This window comes from Coenobita brevimanus, chromosome 60 (genome assembly GCF_032717465.1).
Source record: "Coenobita brevimanus isolate Jiangsu-jjx chromosome 60, ASM3271746v2, whole genome shotgun sequence".
In the NCBI taxonomy this organism is placed as follows: Eukaryota; Metazoa; Arthropoda; class Malacostraca; order Decapoda; family Coenobitidae; genus Coenobita; species Coenobita brevimanus.
Genome location: NC_137013.1, coordinates 17,153,073 through 17,171,503, shown reverse-complemented (window position 1 = coordinate 17,171,503; position 18,431 = coordinate 17,153,073).

Here is an 18,431-nt window from a genome sequence, read left to right as displayed (position 1 = left end):
TGGCTTGGGAAGAGGGAAGGGTTCTGGAGGACTGGAAATCATGTATAATTGTTCCTTTATTATACGAAGGAAAAGGGGAGAGAGAAGTATGTGATAACCATAGGGGTTATTTGCCTTCTTAGTGTGACTGGAAAAATATATGGTAGAATACTTATTGATAGGGTTAGGCATATAACAGAGGAGCTAGTTGGAGAAGAATAAGGGGGATTTAGGAAGGGGAAGGGTGTGGAGATCAGATATTTGGTCTAAGATATTTAGTGGAGAAGTATCTCGAGAAGGGAAAGAAAGTGTATGCAGCCTTCATGGACTTGAAGAAAGCTTATGACAGAATAGATAGGCAAGGTATGTGGAAGGTATTAAGAATATATGGAGTGGAGGGGAAATTGTTGAGTACTGTGAAGAGTATGTACGAAGGAGCTATGGCTACGGTGCGAGTGGGTGATGAGCTGAGTGAGGTCTTTGATCTCTGTGTGGGACTGAAACAGGGTTGTGTGATGTCTCCATGGCTGTTTAATATGTACACGGATAGGGTTGTAAAGGAGGTGCAGGTAGGGCAATGGATGTGGATATGGCTCTAATGAATGAGGGTGAGATGTGGAAGATTCCGGTGTTCCTGTTTGCTGATGATACAGTATTGTTGAGTGAAGATGAATGGGAGTTGCAATGTTTGGTGAATGAATCTGGGACAGTGCGTAGGAAGAGGAATTTGAAAGTTAATGTAAACAAGAGTAAAGTTATGGTGTTTAAGAGGAATGAAGTCACAGAATGCACAGTGAGACTGGATGGTGAGGATATCGAGAATGTGAGTGCATTCAAGTATTTGGGTAGTGTGATGAGTAAGGATGGAACTTTGGGGATGAAGTGCATGAAAGGGTACAGCAGGGAAGGAAGGTTGTTGGTTCACTGAGTGCAGTGATGAGAAATAGGGAGGTGAATATGGAAGTTTAGAAGTTACTGTATGATAGTATTGTGATCCCTACCCTGACGTATGGAAGCGAGGCATGGACCTTGCTGCAGGAGAACAAGTCAAGAGTGAGAGCAGTGGAAATGAGTTACTTGAGAGGAGCATGTGGAGTGGCATGGAGGGACAGGTTGACGAATGAAGAAGTGAAGGAATGTTGTGGGGTGGATGTGGATGTCGTTGAGAAGATTAGGGGAAATACACTGAGGTGGTTTGGACATGTGGAGAGAAGGGAGAATCAAAGACTGACTAAGAGTGTGTATGGAGGTGAGGTGGAGGGAGGGAGATGGAGGGGTCGACCGAGGATGAGGTGGAGGGATGAAGTTGAGAGGTATATGAGGGAGGGGGGAGTGAGTTGGGGGGAGGGTAGTCAAATGGTGGGTGACAGAGCGACTTGGAGGCGTTTTGTTTGCGGCCACCCTTTGTGGGATTAGGGCGTCGGGCTATAGATAGATAGATAGACAAATATTAAGTTGACTTCACCTAAGTTTGAAACTAAGCAAATAATGTCAAACAATGAAGCCCATGGAAGAATTGAGAATAAGTATGTTCAATCCATTTTATGTCTATAGCCCAGCTCCAGTTGTCTTTATAATATTCTCCGTTGTATTTAGTATATTACTATTGGCTATGCACAGAATGCAAGCAAGGATTGCAAACTTGGAGTCAGCATTTACGGGAGGAAGAGTAAACGTTCAAGTGAGACCCCCTGAGTGAAATGTGTATAATATATAAATAGTGTCAGTTATATAAAAAAAATAAAAATAAAAATAAAGGAAACTATGGGGTACCATATTATATGGCGGTGGCAGAATCGGTAGAAAGGCGGCCTATAGTCCTAATGGACCCATGATCGAATCCTTGCTAGAGCAGGGAACAGTTTAAGGATTTGAATTTCTTAAAAAGCAGACTTTTCTGATCTACCAGATGACCCGCCGACATGTCATAAAAGTACCCCCGCCAATACCAGTGCACCAGTCCTGTATGAGACATGTGTTCATTATGGATGGTAGGTGTTAGTGCCAAAGTGGTAACATATGGAGATATTGGAGGACTACTGGGCCCCAAGGAAGACTACTGGGACATGGGAATAGGTTCCCTGAAGCCTTTGCCCAGAGTCGGACACGTAAAATATATATATATATATATATATATATATATATTTATATTTATATATATATATATATATATATATATATATACATATCTCTCTCTCTCTCTCTCTCTCTCTCTCTCTCTCTCTCTCTCTCTCTCTCTCTATATATATATATATATATATATATGTATATATATATATATGTATATATATGTACAGTATGTATACCTAGGCTGCTTCACCCAAGGAAAGGGGGGTAGCCGGACAGGACGACACACTCTCCATTTACTCGTCCATTCAAACATATTCATTCACATCTTAGCCCCAAAGGGGAGAAGGGACAGATCCTCACCGCATCACACCTCACAAGGGTCAACTGCATAGTGCAATCCGCAGCAGGGCCCGACAGCAGAGCTGGTTTACCCCTGCCACATCATAATAGACCCATCCCCTTACCCACACCTAAGCTGACCAGCTGATCAAACCAAATGCAGGAGAATATCCCCTCAGGGCTGCGTCATCATTTAATTCATTCACAATTTCTCTCCACTTATTTCTGTCACACACAGCCAATCTTCCTTGCTCAACAGATATCCCTCTCGCATCCAGCGCTCTCTTCACACTCTCCATCCATCCTATTCGTGGTCTCCCTCTCAGCCTTACACTTCTCACATCAGATCTAGTTATCTTTTTCACCAATCACTCATTATCCATTCTCTCCATATGCCCAAACACGCTCTGCTCAACTCTACCAGCCATCTCCTGAACAACTCCAGTTCTCCTTCGCACTTCATCATTTCGCACTCGATCCATTCGCGTCACTCCACACATATTTCTCAGACACATCTCCATTTCATTCAAACTTTTCCTCTCTCCTACACCCATTTTCCATGTTTCAGCCCCATATAACACAGTCGGTACCACAACACCCTCATACAGCCTTCTCTTTACATCCATTCTAAGTGAACGACATCTAAACACTTTTTTCATTCCTACCATCACCTTAAGTACTTCATTCATTCTTAACTTCACTTCTGCATCTATTCTTCCATCCACAGCAACATGTGATCCTAAATATTTAAAACACTCTACCTTCTCAAGCAACTCACCATTCAAAACTATATTCATCCCCCTATCATCTACCAACCTCGTTCTTCATCACTTTACTCTTATTTTCATTTACTTTCAATTTCCTCCTTCCATACATCTTTCCAAACTCCTCTACCAACTGTCTCAATCTCTCCTCTGAATCAGCCACCAGTGAAGTATCATCTGCAAACAGCAGCTGCTTCAGATTTCACTCTCCACAATCAACATTCACCAGACTCAGACCTCCACCTAAAACTCTTGCATTCACCTCCCTTACAACACCATCCATATAAATATTAAACAACCAAGTCGACATCACACATCCCTGTCGCAGCCCCACTCTCAAGGGAAACCAATCACTCACAGCATTTCTCACTCTTACACACGCTCTACTATTTACATAAAAACTTTTCACCCCTTTCAGTAACCTACCATCAAGTCCATACAATCTAAAAACAGTCCATAAAGCCTCCCTATCAATTCTATCATGCACTTTCTCTAAATCCATGAATGCCCGAAACATATCCTTGCCTTTCTCTAAATACTTTTCACACACTTTTCTCAGAGCGAACACCTGATCCACGTATCGCCTCCCTCTCCTAAAGCCACACTGCTCATCACCACTCACTCCCTCTGTACCCTCTCTAACTCTCATAATTAACACTCTGCCATACACCTTACCTACAACACTCAACAGACTTATACCCCTATAGCTAGTACATTCATACTTATGACCCTTCCCTTTATACAACGGGACCACATAAGCACTTGCCAAGTCAATTGGCACCATATCTTTCACGAAGCACACATTCAACAATCTTACTAACCAGCCAACAACAGTCACTCCACCACCCTTCAGGCATTCCACAGCACACCCATCCATACCTGCAGCTTTCCCTGTTTTCATCTCCTTTACTGCCTTCTCCACTGCCTCCTTCGTGATCAAAGAATCATTCATGTCTCCTAACACATTTATTCATTGCACCCTTCCATCCGCCACAATCTCAGCCACCCTTTCCTCCTCTACATTTAACAATCTTTCAAAATACTCTGCTCATCTCTTCCTTACTGCATCCATCTCAATTAACATCCTTCCATCCTCTGCTTTTACTCTCTCTTCCTTCCCAGACTCTCCCTTTCGCACCTTTTTAACCTCCTTCCAGAACATTTTCTTATTCTGTTGAAAATTCTCGGTCAGCCGCCTACCACACCTCTCATCTGCTGCCACTTAAGCATCACGCACAGCCCTTCTCGCCCTATTCCTCTTTTCCTTGTACCTCTCATATGACACCTCATCCTTCCTCTGTAGCCACACTCCATATGCACGTCTCTTCTCAGGCACAGCCATACTTACTTCCTCACATCACCATTCACTTCCTGTTCTTACCCCACCACCCACAAGTCTCACACCACACATCTCTTCTGCATGCCCCACCACAACACTCTTAAACAATTGCCACTCCTCCTCCACACTGCCATTTTCCTGATCTTTCACTGTGTTCCACTCATCTTTCAATTTCTCCTGATACTCTATCATTTTCTCTCTTTTATCCAACTCACTCACTTTCAAAACCTCCCTGCCACACCTAATCCTCCTAGCTCTCACCCAACTCTTACCTACTCTTAACTTTCCCTCCACCAGGTAGTGGTCAGACATACCTCCACTCTCCCCTCTCAGAACTTTCACATCCAACAATCTTCCTATTATATTCCTAGACACAACCACATAGTCCATATATATATATATATATATATATATATATATATATATATATATATATATATATATATATATATATATATATATATATATAAATCTAATGATACATAAATGATAAACTGATATTCATATATAAATTTCATATAACAATATTAATACATCTCATATATATATATATATATATATATATATATATATATATATATATATATATATATATATATATATATATATATATATATATATATATATATACACACACACACACACACACAGAATAGGTACATTATATATAACTGATTCTTACTATAGTCTTGGCATGGTACTGCCATTATATTACCATAGCATAAATATATGCGTATGTCTGTTGTACTGTACATACACATTTATGCCACTATATTACAACAATGTGTCATACAATATTCTACATTCAGTTTTACTACCATGTATTTACCCCATTACATACCTTATATTATACATATATTACTCTAATGTGTTTTTTTCTACAGTATTATTGTGTCTCTACAATATTGTGATGGTGATGAATACCATATATTAGTAGGTTATAAGAGAATATGCAATTTATTACTACATGCTGTGGTGGTTACACCAGCTATGCATGACCGAGCGATGTCAGGATACTAAAATATCATATCATTACATAATAGCTAGTAAAGTATTTAATATATACTATAGATGTTAGAAGAAAATCGTACCAAAGCGAGAGGGCTAGAGGAAATAACGTTTGCACATTCTCTAGTTAAGAATTTCACGTACAGCACAGTGAGACGCCTTATAGGAAACTCCCCAAGGCTTGGAAAGTTCCACAGACCTGTGCCCTTACACGTGACACTACCAGCCATATACAGGGGAAATGGGAGAGACAGGGCAGAAGGGGTTAGGAGAGAGAAGTGAGATGGTGAGATGAAGCAGGAAGGAGTGCGTTGGGTTATCAAACATAAAACCGCTCTTACCTCAGTACTGCTCGTGTGAGATACTCCCTTTGAAAAAATAAACTGGCTTGAACGGTAGAGAGGTGGCCTGCAATCCTACCGGATCCAGGTTCAAATCCCGGTTGGGGCAGGGAACAGTTTAAGGATTTGAATTTAATAAAAAGCAGAGTTTACCGATCTACAAGAAGACTCGCCGACATGTCGTAAAAATACCCTGCTAATACTGATACACCAGTCCTGTATGAGACAGCCCTAGCATGTATTCAATATGGACGGTGGGTGTTAGCGCCGAAGTCGTGACATGTAGAGGTGTATGGTATGTAGGAGGACTACTGGGCCTTAGGAGCAGGCTGCGAAGCCTATGCCCAGAGTCGGACACATAAAAAAAAAAAAAAAAAAAAAATCTTCATCTTTCTCGTGCCATCGACGACAAATATAACGAACATTCTCTCCTTAAAATCCCTACAATTTAACACATTTTTGGAAAGCTCGGTAATGCTTCGGCTAAAATCAAAGATTACTCCCTGATCCTATGCCAAAATCAGACTTAAAGTCATCGTTATGAACTGAGATAGATGGGCAGCATGAGCTAACAACTGACTGGAAATCATGTCAGATGCCACAGCCTTAGAGGTCGTGACGTATCCGCAAAATCTGACATGTAATAACGCTGACTGTCGAATTACAGATGTTTCCATATTCAAGACTGGAGTATGTGGAAGACTGTGGCGAGTCAGTACTTCCTCTCCCTATAACTGAAGGGTTAAGAAATCGCAGTTGCGAGTTACTAAATGGTTAGTGGGGTAAACTGAAACCAGTCATGTGTCAGGTTTTCAGGAAGCCTCTGAACTCTCTACCTGGACCTTCCTATGTGGGACTGACACCATTGCTCCAGCCCCAGTAGCCACAAGCAGGCTTGGAATAGGGCAAGTGCAAACTGATCCTTTAGTGAAATGAAGGCATGCGTGATGTACAGAATCTAGACTGTGTCCAGACAAAGGCTGCCGAGAAATGTACCCCCCCTACAATATGTCTACCCCCGATGTATATATGCCCCTCTCCCCCAATGCATACATGCCCCAACTAAACTTGCTGACCTAGCACGCTTTCCCAGAGCCCAAGCCTGGGCGAAGGCGTTACTGCGTCAGTTCTGAGCAGACACTCAAGAAGGGCAGACTTTTTTTGTCAGAGCTCGTAATAAACTCCTTGACTAGCTGTTTGTACACGGAGTTTCTATCACCAAAGTATTTCAAGTTACATTTGGTAGCAGTGGTGTTTCGGACCATCAGATTCTGACCGCCTCCTACACTATTTAGTGACACCAACAGATACAGGACGTCTCGCATCTCACAGCCTCACTCCCTCTCAGTGCCTCTCGTGGTGTAATAACCGGCTGTGCCTCCAGTTGTACAATTTCTCTCACCAGTGCTCACCTCTCAACCAACCCCACCCACACACCTTGTTCCTGTCCGCAAGTGTCACCATCGCCGACCTACGCACCTGTTTCACCTGTTCCCAGCACCTGTTCCAAACTCATCATAAATCCTGCTCCCACGGTGCCACTTAACACTGTCTGCACACCGCCAGTCTCTGCCTTTGCAATTCAAAAGCTCTACACCTGCATTGTACCAACATCTGCCCTCACCCCCACCACCGGCTCCGACGACGCCACACCCTGCCCTGACATGTGGTCTGAATTAAGTGAGCCTCCTATAGTAGCCGCAGCGAGAAATGAACGCTGTGGTGGGGCAGCCGGGATGACCGGGGATTCCCCCACTGTAGCCATATCTACATGTCACCGACCATCGGCCACCGCTGCAGCCCCGCTCCATGATCCTTACCCTGTGTCTCTGGCTTTCTCTTTCTCTCTCGGTTTCTATATAAACTGGTGTATTTCCGAAACTAATTATGAAATTATTATGACTTTTGTTCCACACCACCTTTGAGGTAAAAATCAAGGAGAGTTTTCTGTATAAAGGTTTCCCCCCCCTCCTAAATGTGGCATATGACCAGGGGAGTGCGGCCTTGCTGATACCTCCGCCTGACCTATAATTATACACTCGCCAGAACTGACCTGCCCTCAGACAAGGGGGGGGAAACCTTTATACAGAAACCTCTCCTTGATTTTTACCTCAGTGGTGGTGTGGAACAAAAGTCATAATAATTTCATAATTAGTTTCGGAAATACACCAGTTTATATAGAAACCGAGAGAGAAAGAGAAAGCCAGAGACACAGGGTAAGGATCATGGAGCGGGGCTGCAGCGGTGGCCGATGGTCGGTGACATCCTACCTCTATGGTCGGTGACATGTGGATATGGCTACAGTGGGGGAATCCCCGGATGACCGGCTGCCCCACCACAGCGTTCATTTCTCGCTGCGGCTACTATAGGACCGCAACTCCCTGCCGGTGACTCATAGGAGCGTCTCTTCCCATCTCGACTTAAGCCCAGCGAGAAGTTCTGCATCTTCTAAGACTTATCCAACATATCGTTCCAGTCTCGTCCCCAGCCACTCTCATCTCCGACCGGCTGTCCCTCCAGCGCAGCCCCACCCCGCCCCGCCCCAGCCCCGCTACGCCCAGCCACACCTGCACATCATACATCTCGTCAATCCAGTCTCTAGATTATCCTCGATTTTATCTACAGATTGGATATATTGTAAATATTCCATCTCACTTCCATTACCCCGTTTTCATCTTCACCTACGTTATTTATTATCCATCTCATCCGTCGCCATTTATTTAAACCCTCCATCCCCTCACCTTCATTCGTTTTCACACCTACTGTACTCGTGTATTACATTCTCTCATTATTATATTATACATTTCCACCTACATATCCATCTTCATCCTTCATCTCATCTTCCATTGCCGCATTAAATGTCATACTTTCCACATCAACCACTTAACACCTGCCCTCTCGACCCGGAAACATCACCTGATCACACACCGTCTGCCGACTCTAACACGATCACTCACTTAAGAAGTGGCAAAGAATACCACCGACCTGTACCTGGGACTCCCGTTTCACTTCCCGCAGAACCACTTACTACCCATCCTACACTCATAAATCCAGATACCTCCTCCTCTACCCCTACCTCTACACTCCCTTCTTCTTCCTCTACTCCTTACTCTATCGTTCACTCGCCTGCCTCACTTCATACCCCGTCTTGCTCGCCCTTAATTACCACTACCTTGTCTCTTTCCCACTCCTCTCCTTCCGCCACTTCCGCACTTCCAGCCATGGCCGCCCCTCCACAGTCTATCTATCTCGACGATCCCAATCGTCCCAAATTTACTGGTCAGGACCCTACTTGGTTTGTCTATGATTTCCTCAGAGAAGTCGAAACCGACATCCACAATCGGCAGATTACCGATGAATCGCTCAAAGTAGCCTACCTCATGGGTCGCTTGCACCACGGCAAATCGGACATCGGATCCGTGATCCGTGCAGGACATTTCGATAGCATCAATACCTTTGCTGATTTTCATAAGGAACTCATCAGCCTTTGTTGCCAGCATTCAAATACCGCGTCTCTCATGGGATTCATTAATCTCCTAAACCAAATGGATGAGGACTTGAGGGTCCCAGCGCAACATGCCAAGCTCCGCGAAGCTGCCGCCGCCATGAAAGCAACTAGTAGCGAGATGCTCCAATTACTAGTAGGCATGAAATAGAAGACAAAAATGGAGTTCCAGTGGTTTCACTCACCAACTTTGCTGGCTTAATTGGTTACCTGAGATTCCTTCACTGGCTTACTCCTAAACAGCGAGAGCTAGCCTTGGAAATAGGTTTCAATCCAGGAGATAAAATTATTCAGGTCACTAAAGCCATTCATGAAAGAACAGGTTCGAACTACACGCGTCAGGGCACCACCCAACCCTTGGCCTCCTCAGTCTGTCACACCTCCACTACCCCAGACCAATCTCGCTCCTGTCCTACCACACGCGGCAGACCTGCCATGCATCGTTCTCCTACCACAGGTCGTGATCAATCTAGCGTCCGACGGAACAGACAATCTTCGATTCTTTGCTGGCACTGTGGTCATCCTGGACATCGAGAATCCAGTTGCGACCGTAAATACAGAAGTCCTCACTTCCAAACCAGACAGCGTACGCCTTCCCGCTCCCGTCATCCTAAGTGCATATACCATAAATCAAGCACGACTCACACCACTGAGGAATGTCGTTACCTCAACCGCCACCAGTCGGGGGAAGTGCCGCGCCCGAATCAGCCTAATATCACATAGAACCAGAAACCCAACTCCCCATCCGCCATGTTGGTCCCATAACATCCTCGGGTTTAGTCATTCTCGGATGCAGTCATGACATACCAACGTCATTCTTCTTGGACACAGGATCTATAGTAAATCTGATCTCCGACAATTCCTGACATATTATTCAACGACATCACAACCATGTCAGTTTCCTAGAACCACCAGACATTCGCCTATGTGGTGCCGAAAGCTCAGAGTTTAAGGTTAAGGGAAGAGTCACCCTAGAAGTCAATCTACACAGAGATTTGCCCCCTATCCCAATTGAATTTCATGTCACTAATGACTTGCAGTATCCCGCAGATGCCCTTATTGGTTTCTCCACCATGGCACAACACTCCATTGCATTATTACCTGCTTGTGGCAGTATAGACATTTCTGGATTCCCAGTATACAGTATGGAATGTCCCCGTCCTGTTCTTACGATCAAATCAGTCCTTCAGTTACCTCTGTCCTTACCACTACCAAAAAGTCCAGACCAGCCCAAACCACCACCATCATCGTCTGAGAATACAGAGATCATTCCTTTACTGACTGTGAGCAAGGACATAAATTCCTCAATATCTACTGATACATCCTCTCAGCCTTCGGAAATGGCTCTTACCTCCTCTCCCAACAACACTATCGCTGACTCAGACATGTCTCAGTTACCTACCTCACACAGTGTGCATGATCTTCTCCAACATGCAGAGACGAAACGTGCATTAACGAATACGTGCACAATTTTGTTACTGCATGAGTTCACCAAAGTCTCTGTTTGTGTTGCCAGTGCAAAAGTTGTGGATGTACTAACACTACATGAGACGTGTTGTGTGAATGGCTTGACTTATGAGTCAGCATGGTGCACAGTCTTAGAGGACAGTTTATGCTACCTGTACTTGCTCAGTGTCACAAATGCTCCACTAAAACTTAAAAGTGGTGTAAAGATTGGAGACTTCCTAGTATATCCAGTGGCTGTAAAGGTGTGCCAGGATTCCTCAATTCCTACTATTCAGACTGATGATAGTACGCCAATCGGTGTATGTACTATTAACTCTACGAGATCTGCGCCGACATATTCACCCGATATGCTCTCACATCTCACTTGCATGGATTTTCCAGAAAATACGCCACAACTCCTCGACCTTCTGACCTCGTACAGAAACGTGGTTGCCTTACCCGGTGAACCGATGGGCAGAACAGACCTTGTCAAACATACGATTGAACTACTACCAGGAACTCAGCCGATTTACATACCAGCGTATCGATTTCCTCACAGCCAGAGAAAGCAAACAGATCAAATGATACAGAACATGTTAGACCAGGACATTATTGAACCCTCTGTCAGTCCATGGAATAGCCCACTTTTCTTAGTACCAAAGAAGGACGGCAACTTTAGACCAGTAGTCGACTATCGTAAGGTCAATTCTGTCACCGTTCCAGACCGTTTCCCATTACCCCTCCTCACTGATTTGCTAGAATCCCTTGGTGAAAATAAAGTAGTCTTTTCATCTTTAGACCTCCTCAGCGGTTACTGGCAGGTCGAAATGGAAGAGTCCTCTTGCCCAGTTACAGCCTTCAGCACCCCTTCCGAACATTTTCAGTTTAAGAGACTCCCTTTTGGTCTGAGAAATGCTCCTTCCGTGTTCATGCGACTTATCCATTCAGTCTTCAGCGGTATGATGGGACACTCTCTTTTTGCTTACCTAGATGATATCATTGTTGTGAGTAAATCAGTCCCTGACCATTTTACTAAGCTCCAGCAAGTCTTTGAACGCCTCCAGCTCGCAGGCCTGAAAATCAATCTCAGTAAATGTGACTTCCTGCAAAAGAAAATCAAATTCCTAGGTCATGTCGTAGATGCACAAGGCATTCATACTAATGAAAATAAATCTAAAGCGATTATTAACTTCCCAGAACCTACCACTACCGAAGCTGTACGAAGTTTCCTGGGCCTCAGTGGCTATTGTCATAGATTCATACAAGATTATGCAAATACCGCCGCTCCTCTAACCCACTTACTCAAGCAGAATGTGCCCTTTGTTTGGACTAACGATCAGTCACAGGCTTTCCAAAAGCTGAAGACAGCTCTTGTAAATGCCCCTGTTCTAGCATTTCCTGATTATACCAAATCCTTTCTTCTCTGCACAGATGCCTCAGGCACTGAACTTGGTGCCGTTTTGATGCAACTCGATGAAGGATCAAGGAAGCGCGTAATAGCATTTACTAATCGCACCCATACAACCGCTGAACGTAACTACAGTGTCACAGATCTCGAAGTGCTAGTGGTAGTCTGGTCTTTGAAACATTTCAGAGATATAGTCTATGGTTATCCAGTGCATATCCAAACAGGCCACCTTCCACTATGTGATTTGTTCAAGAATCGCAACCTAACAGGTAGGCTAGCTAGATGGTCCGTCATCATCCAGGACTTCAATCCCACTTTTCAATATGTACCAGGCAAGTTGAATGTAGTCGCAGACGCACTCTCACGTCATGTAGCAGCAGCTATAACATCACTGGAGCCTGAAGTAACTGAAAACACTACACTAACGTCAGAAGTTGTTCGAAACTTTCAGCACCAAGACCCCATATGGTCCAAAGTAATTTATTTCCTAGAATCTGGCGATGCCTCGACCTTACCTACTCTGCCAGTATCACTAGATGAGTTCATGCTAGATGATAATCTCTTGTACAGGAAAACACTACTAACAGGAAAAGACATGCCCAGTCGCGAAGTACGCCAACTTGTTGTCCCCACTGCCCTGATACCAACGGTTCTTCACATAGTTCATAATACCCCTCAAGCTTCCCATCCAGGTAAAGACTGATGCTTGCGCCAAGCACGTCTCAAATACTATTGGCCAACCATGCGCCGCGATATCAATGTCCACTGTGACTCTTGCCTCTCCTGCCACTGCCACAAAGGACCAACCGGCTTACCTGCACCGCTCTTACAATACTCAATCCCATCACGACCATGGGAAACTGTCTCAATCAATCTCTTAAAACTACCTCTCACGGAATCCGGTGCTGAGTACTTGTTCGTAGCGGTCGACCACTTCTCCCGCTACTGTGTCCTCGTACCCCTCTCCGAGAAGCCCGCGAAGAGTGTTGCACGTGCTTTGTAGATCACGTAATTTGCCCATTCAGTACCCCTCATACCATTCTTACTGACAATGGTACAGAGTTCAACAAGAGCCTTCTAGATGAGATCTGTCGCCGCTTTCATATCAGTAAGCGCAATGTCGTGAATAACCATCCGGCTTCCAGTGGCCTTGTAGAACTCCACAACCGAAAAATCTTAGAGTGCCTTAGACATCTAGGCTCCCATAGTTCGTCCTGGGATGACTGGATTCCCCAAGTGGCATCCTCAATCAATAGCTCCATCAATGCATCCATTGCCGAATCTCCCTTCTTCGTCCTCTTTGGTTTTGACAAGGACCTCCAATACTCTCTCTTATCCTCAAAGTCAGAACCCATCTACAACATGGATGATTATGTTAAACTAAAATTGGCCAACTTCCAAACAATCCACCAGTATGTCCAATCCACTTTGGCTTCCTCTCAGGAGGACATGCTGCAGCACCAACATAATTCTGCCTCTCCTATCTCTATCAATGTAGGCGATCTTGTCTTTGCTCATTCCCATACGCGTTCCTCTAAGTTGGATGACAAATTTACAGGGCCCCACCGCGTCCTCACTCAACAAGGCAACAAATTTCACCTCCAGGACCTGTTCACTAGGGACACCAGATGGGTCCACGTCGATGACTTAAAGCGAGCACCCCATGGCCTTGTGTTGGAAGAGTCACTTACACAACCTCCTGACTCCCCTTCCCCTCCACACATCCCTCAATCTACTCCATCTCCACCTATCCCTCAGTCTCCTTCATCTCCATCTACACCTACTCATTCAACCAATCAATATCGGTCCAAACTGCGCTCAGCCCATCAACCTCCTCTGGACCTCTCCCATTAACTCTACCCTGATTTTCTAGGTACGATGTTAGCGATCTACCTGCTGGCAGTGCTGACCCTCCTGGGGTCTGGGTCGGGTCAGGACGATGGTGGAGTACGTCCCGGGGCCTTGGTCGGCTCAGGAGGTGAGGTAATGCTTATCGAAGGTGTAGTCTCCCTGTGCTACGATCTTGGTCCCCTGGCCAACGTAGCCATTGCCCTACCTGCCTACGCGCATCAGCTCCACGGAATCAAGACCCATCTCACGGCCATCTCGGGGACACACAACCCAAATCAGTATCTCTATAACCTTTTCCTACCACTCTCCTGGCAATTGCAATACATAAGCAACAAATTCACTGAGCTCAATGACACATTTTCCATTCAGACACCTGTTGGTCGCTCTCATGTGAAACGAGGTCTCTTCGACTTCGGAGGTGAGATTCTGAGTGGCTTGTTTGGCGTTGCTACAGCCCATGACATTTCTGGCTTCAAATCTGATCTCGCTAGTTTAGCTTCAGCCATAGAATCCCGATGCCGTCAAAATCTAACACACTATGTTACAGAAGATTACGGCCCACCTAAATGAAGTAACGTCCACTCTAAACAACTTCACTGATATCTTACGACAACACCTTTCAGATCTCAACGTTATCTCTCAGTTCTTCTACCTCAAACTCAACATGGATAATCTCCAACTGGCCATTGACTCTCTCCTGTCTCAAGCCTCTACCTTGGTTCGTATCCTGGTCGATGCTATAAATGGACGTGTCACTGCCGACTTAGTACCTGTCTCAGCTCTCCATTCTGTCCTGGAATGGGCTCACTCTACCTTCGGTCTATCCCCAGTCCTCCCCTAATCCTCCCTCGAATATTATTATCCTGTTTTCGAAGCCACTCTTCTCACCAAATACGTCGTCGTCCATATTCATCTCCGTTCTGCCATAACCTTTAACCTTTTCCACATCATTCACTTCCCTTTCCACCTTGACAACTCCTTGTTACAAGTATCTGTTCCTTCAGAATATTTCCTCCTCTCCCATGGTCATCTTTCAGTTCCCTTCCTTTCTTCCACAGACCTCCAGAAATGTTCCTCCCTTACTCCGACCTCTCGTCTCTGTGCTGCCCACCTTTTCACTATCTTCCCTAGCAGTGCTACACCCTGTGAGTCTGCTTTAGTTCGCAACCATTCCATCTACTCGGCCTGTCCTTTGTCCCAGCTCCTGACCTCCCGGTCCACCATGCTCACCTCAACCATGTCCAGTACTTCTTCTTTGCTGTTCCCATCTCTGTCACAATCATGTGTCCTGGTTCTTCAGTTCGATCTGTCCCCGCTAATGGTCTCTACAAAGCACCAGGCTATTGTACCGTCAAATCAGAGTCCGTCATCACTTACGCCACTTGTTATCACCAAGCTGTCCATAAACACTCCTATGACATCTTTCAACGAATCGACATGCCCTCCACCCTACCATCTGCCAATATTACCATCACCTCCCCTAACTTGCACATGCTAACATTCCTCAATGACAGTGACTTCATAATGGATCAATTTCTCTGGCCTTCAGCCGTTCATGGGTTCATCCAACAGTTGTGTTTCCCCCTGTGGTTATCGCTTTCATAGGTTTTCTTCTCATCATATGTGCAGTGCATTGTTGTGTCAGAAAAATGGAACGCCGACTTCAAGAAATCAGACTCACTACAGGCATAGTATGCCCTCCACATGACGTAGAAACTCCCCGTACTTAGTGCCCTCACATTCAGTGACTACCAATGCCATCTGACAATTAACCAAACTGTGAACAGAACTCTTCCTACTAGAAAATGATGGTATTTCTTTAATGAATTATTGAGTGACCGTGTATCCTACAGAAACTAAAAAAAAAAAAAAAAAAATGAACGAAGAAAAACAAAACAACCCTCATATCTACTCCTTGTTTATCATATATCAAGATATTATTGTATAATCCCCATTATGTCTATGTATAACTTCGACCCTTACTGGGCACATACCTATCAATTAATCCTTGTATATCTTATATGTATATATCCTTCTAATTCCCTCCCCTAAACGTGGCCATGTCTCCCCTACTGCCCCTGTATCATACTTATCCCTTGTATAAACCTCCCCGACCCTGCCTTAGTAATATAATCAAACACCATATACCTCCTGGTGTCAGGAGACACCATCTCAGCTACCCGGGGGAGTAGTGTACCCCCCCTACAATATGTCTACCCCCGATGTATATATGCCCCTCTCCCCCAATGCATACATGCCCCCACTAAACTTGCTGACCTAGCACGCTTTCCCAGAGCCCAAGCCTGGGCGAAGGCGTTACTGCGTCAGTTCTGAGCAGACACTCAAGAAGGGCAGACTATTTTTGTCAGAGCTCGTAATAAACTCCTTAACTAGCTGTTTGTACATGGAGTTTCTATCACCAAAGTATTGCAAGTTACAGAAATATGGCCCAAGACCATACCACAAGCTTTATAACACCAAAGTATGTTGCAGCAGAAGAATGTATGGGCTTGAACCATTAAAAAATTCAAAACCTTCAGGCAAGCAAATCCCACTGCTTTAGACGGGGGGCTAAGATGAGCCCTAAAAGCCTCACCTCCACCTTTCTTGCAGTCCTTTGACCATGTAAGAACAAATTCATGAAATTAGGTCAGGATGCATCGTTCATAAATGACAAAAGTGCATTGTAACAGTCTTAATGAAGAAAAATCTAAAACTGTGCATCTGAACCCAGGTACAAGCCTGGTCTATTGCAAGCTGCAGTTGACACTGTGCCACTTACATATGGGATGCTGCAAACAAGATAGACATATCATCCAAGGAGAGGAAGCTCTTCATTCACTCCTGCAGGACAAAAACTATCCCATTTATTGTAAAAACAATTAACGCTTCAATTAAAACAGAGGAGATAGCTTACATCCCTCACATACCCGAAGCTTCCACTTAGAGAGGAAGTTCTAAATAAAAATGGGTAAGCGGCCCCTAAGACCATAAAAATGATTAAATTAAATCTCATTTATCCGAATTGTGTCATCCGTATTCTGCATGTCAAAAACAGTTACATAATGCTGCCTGGAAACATATGCAGTGCAAATGGACGGCTTAGAGGGAAAAAGATTGTATGTTAAATAATGGATCTCGTTCTCCTAAACCTAAATAAGGATTTAGATAAAACTCATCATTCTCTAAAATTTAAATAAGGTGTTCATTCACTGTCATCTTAAACAGTTTATAGATGCAAGACATCAGAGAGATTTGTTGGAAACTGGACACAGTGGCTTGGTCCTTCGCTTCCTTAGGGATCGGGAGGATTATGGCCAGTCACCAGCTAGCTATCATCACCGGCTCCTCATACACTCTATTGAACAAGATCAACAGAAAAACCAGGGACTCCTCACCCAGGTGACAATCATGGTATAAATAGCATACCATCATGTAGCTCTCAGTTCTCTCATGGTAAACAAGGTGTTTTAAGACTCCCTTCTGTGAGACTGAATACCAGTCCCAGTTTCTCCAGACGCACAAGATGAGCAAAATACTCATATTGTGTTAAAGGATTCCTCCTGGAAACAGTATAAAACTTCAGCAAGAGCAGTAGTGACTTTAGGAACTCCTGAAGACCTAGTTTCAAACAATATCCATGGGAAAAATAGGACGTGGGAAAAAATCCAGGTGGGGGATTCAGTGTTTCCCTACGGGAAGAAAAAAGTTTGACAGGGAAGAATAGGTACATGGAGGAAATAGGTGCATGAGGAAAATAGGTTCATGAGCAAAAGAGGGCCATGAGGAATGTAGGTCACTAGAGGAAAAATAGATCCATATAGGGAAAACACCACCATTGAGGAAGATACGGCCCTAGAAATACTAGTTTCCTGGGCCGACGGGACCATGAAGAAAATAAGTCCTCCATGAAGGTAAATCTCTAGGGACAACAGGTCATTGGTGGAATATAAGCCATTAGGGAAAAATAGATCCAGGAAGTAAAAAGGTCCATAGGAAAAAAAAAGTCAGTGAGAGAATGTAGGTTCATGGGGGATATGGGTCTTTGTGGGAAAATATATCTATGGGGGAATCGAAACATGAGAAATATACGTCCATGGAGGAGATTGGTTTCATGGTGTGAACATGGGTGCATTAGGACAATTAATGAGTGACCAGAAACCTCAAGGGTGGGTGGGTGTTGCTGGATGGGCATATGTACTACTGTCGTCCTCGTGCCTTCATACATTCTTTCGAACAGCATTCGACTGTTTTCCCCTGACTTCAGAATTCACTTAACATAGGGGACCTTAGCATCAGACAGCATAACTCACCAGAAATCACACCAATAATGCAGCACTCTTCTGTCACACTCCTTCACTCACACTCTTTGGGATATAGG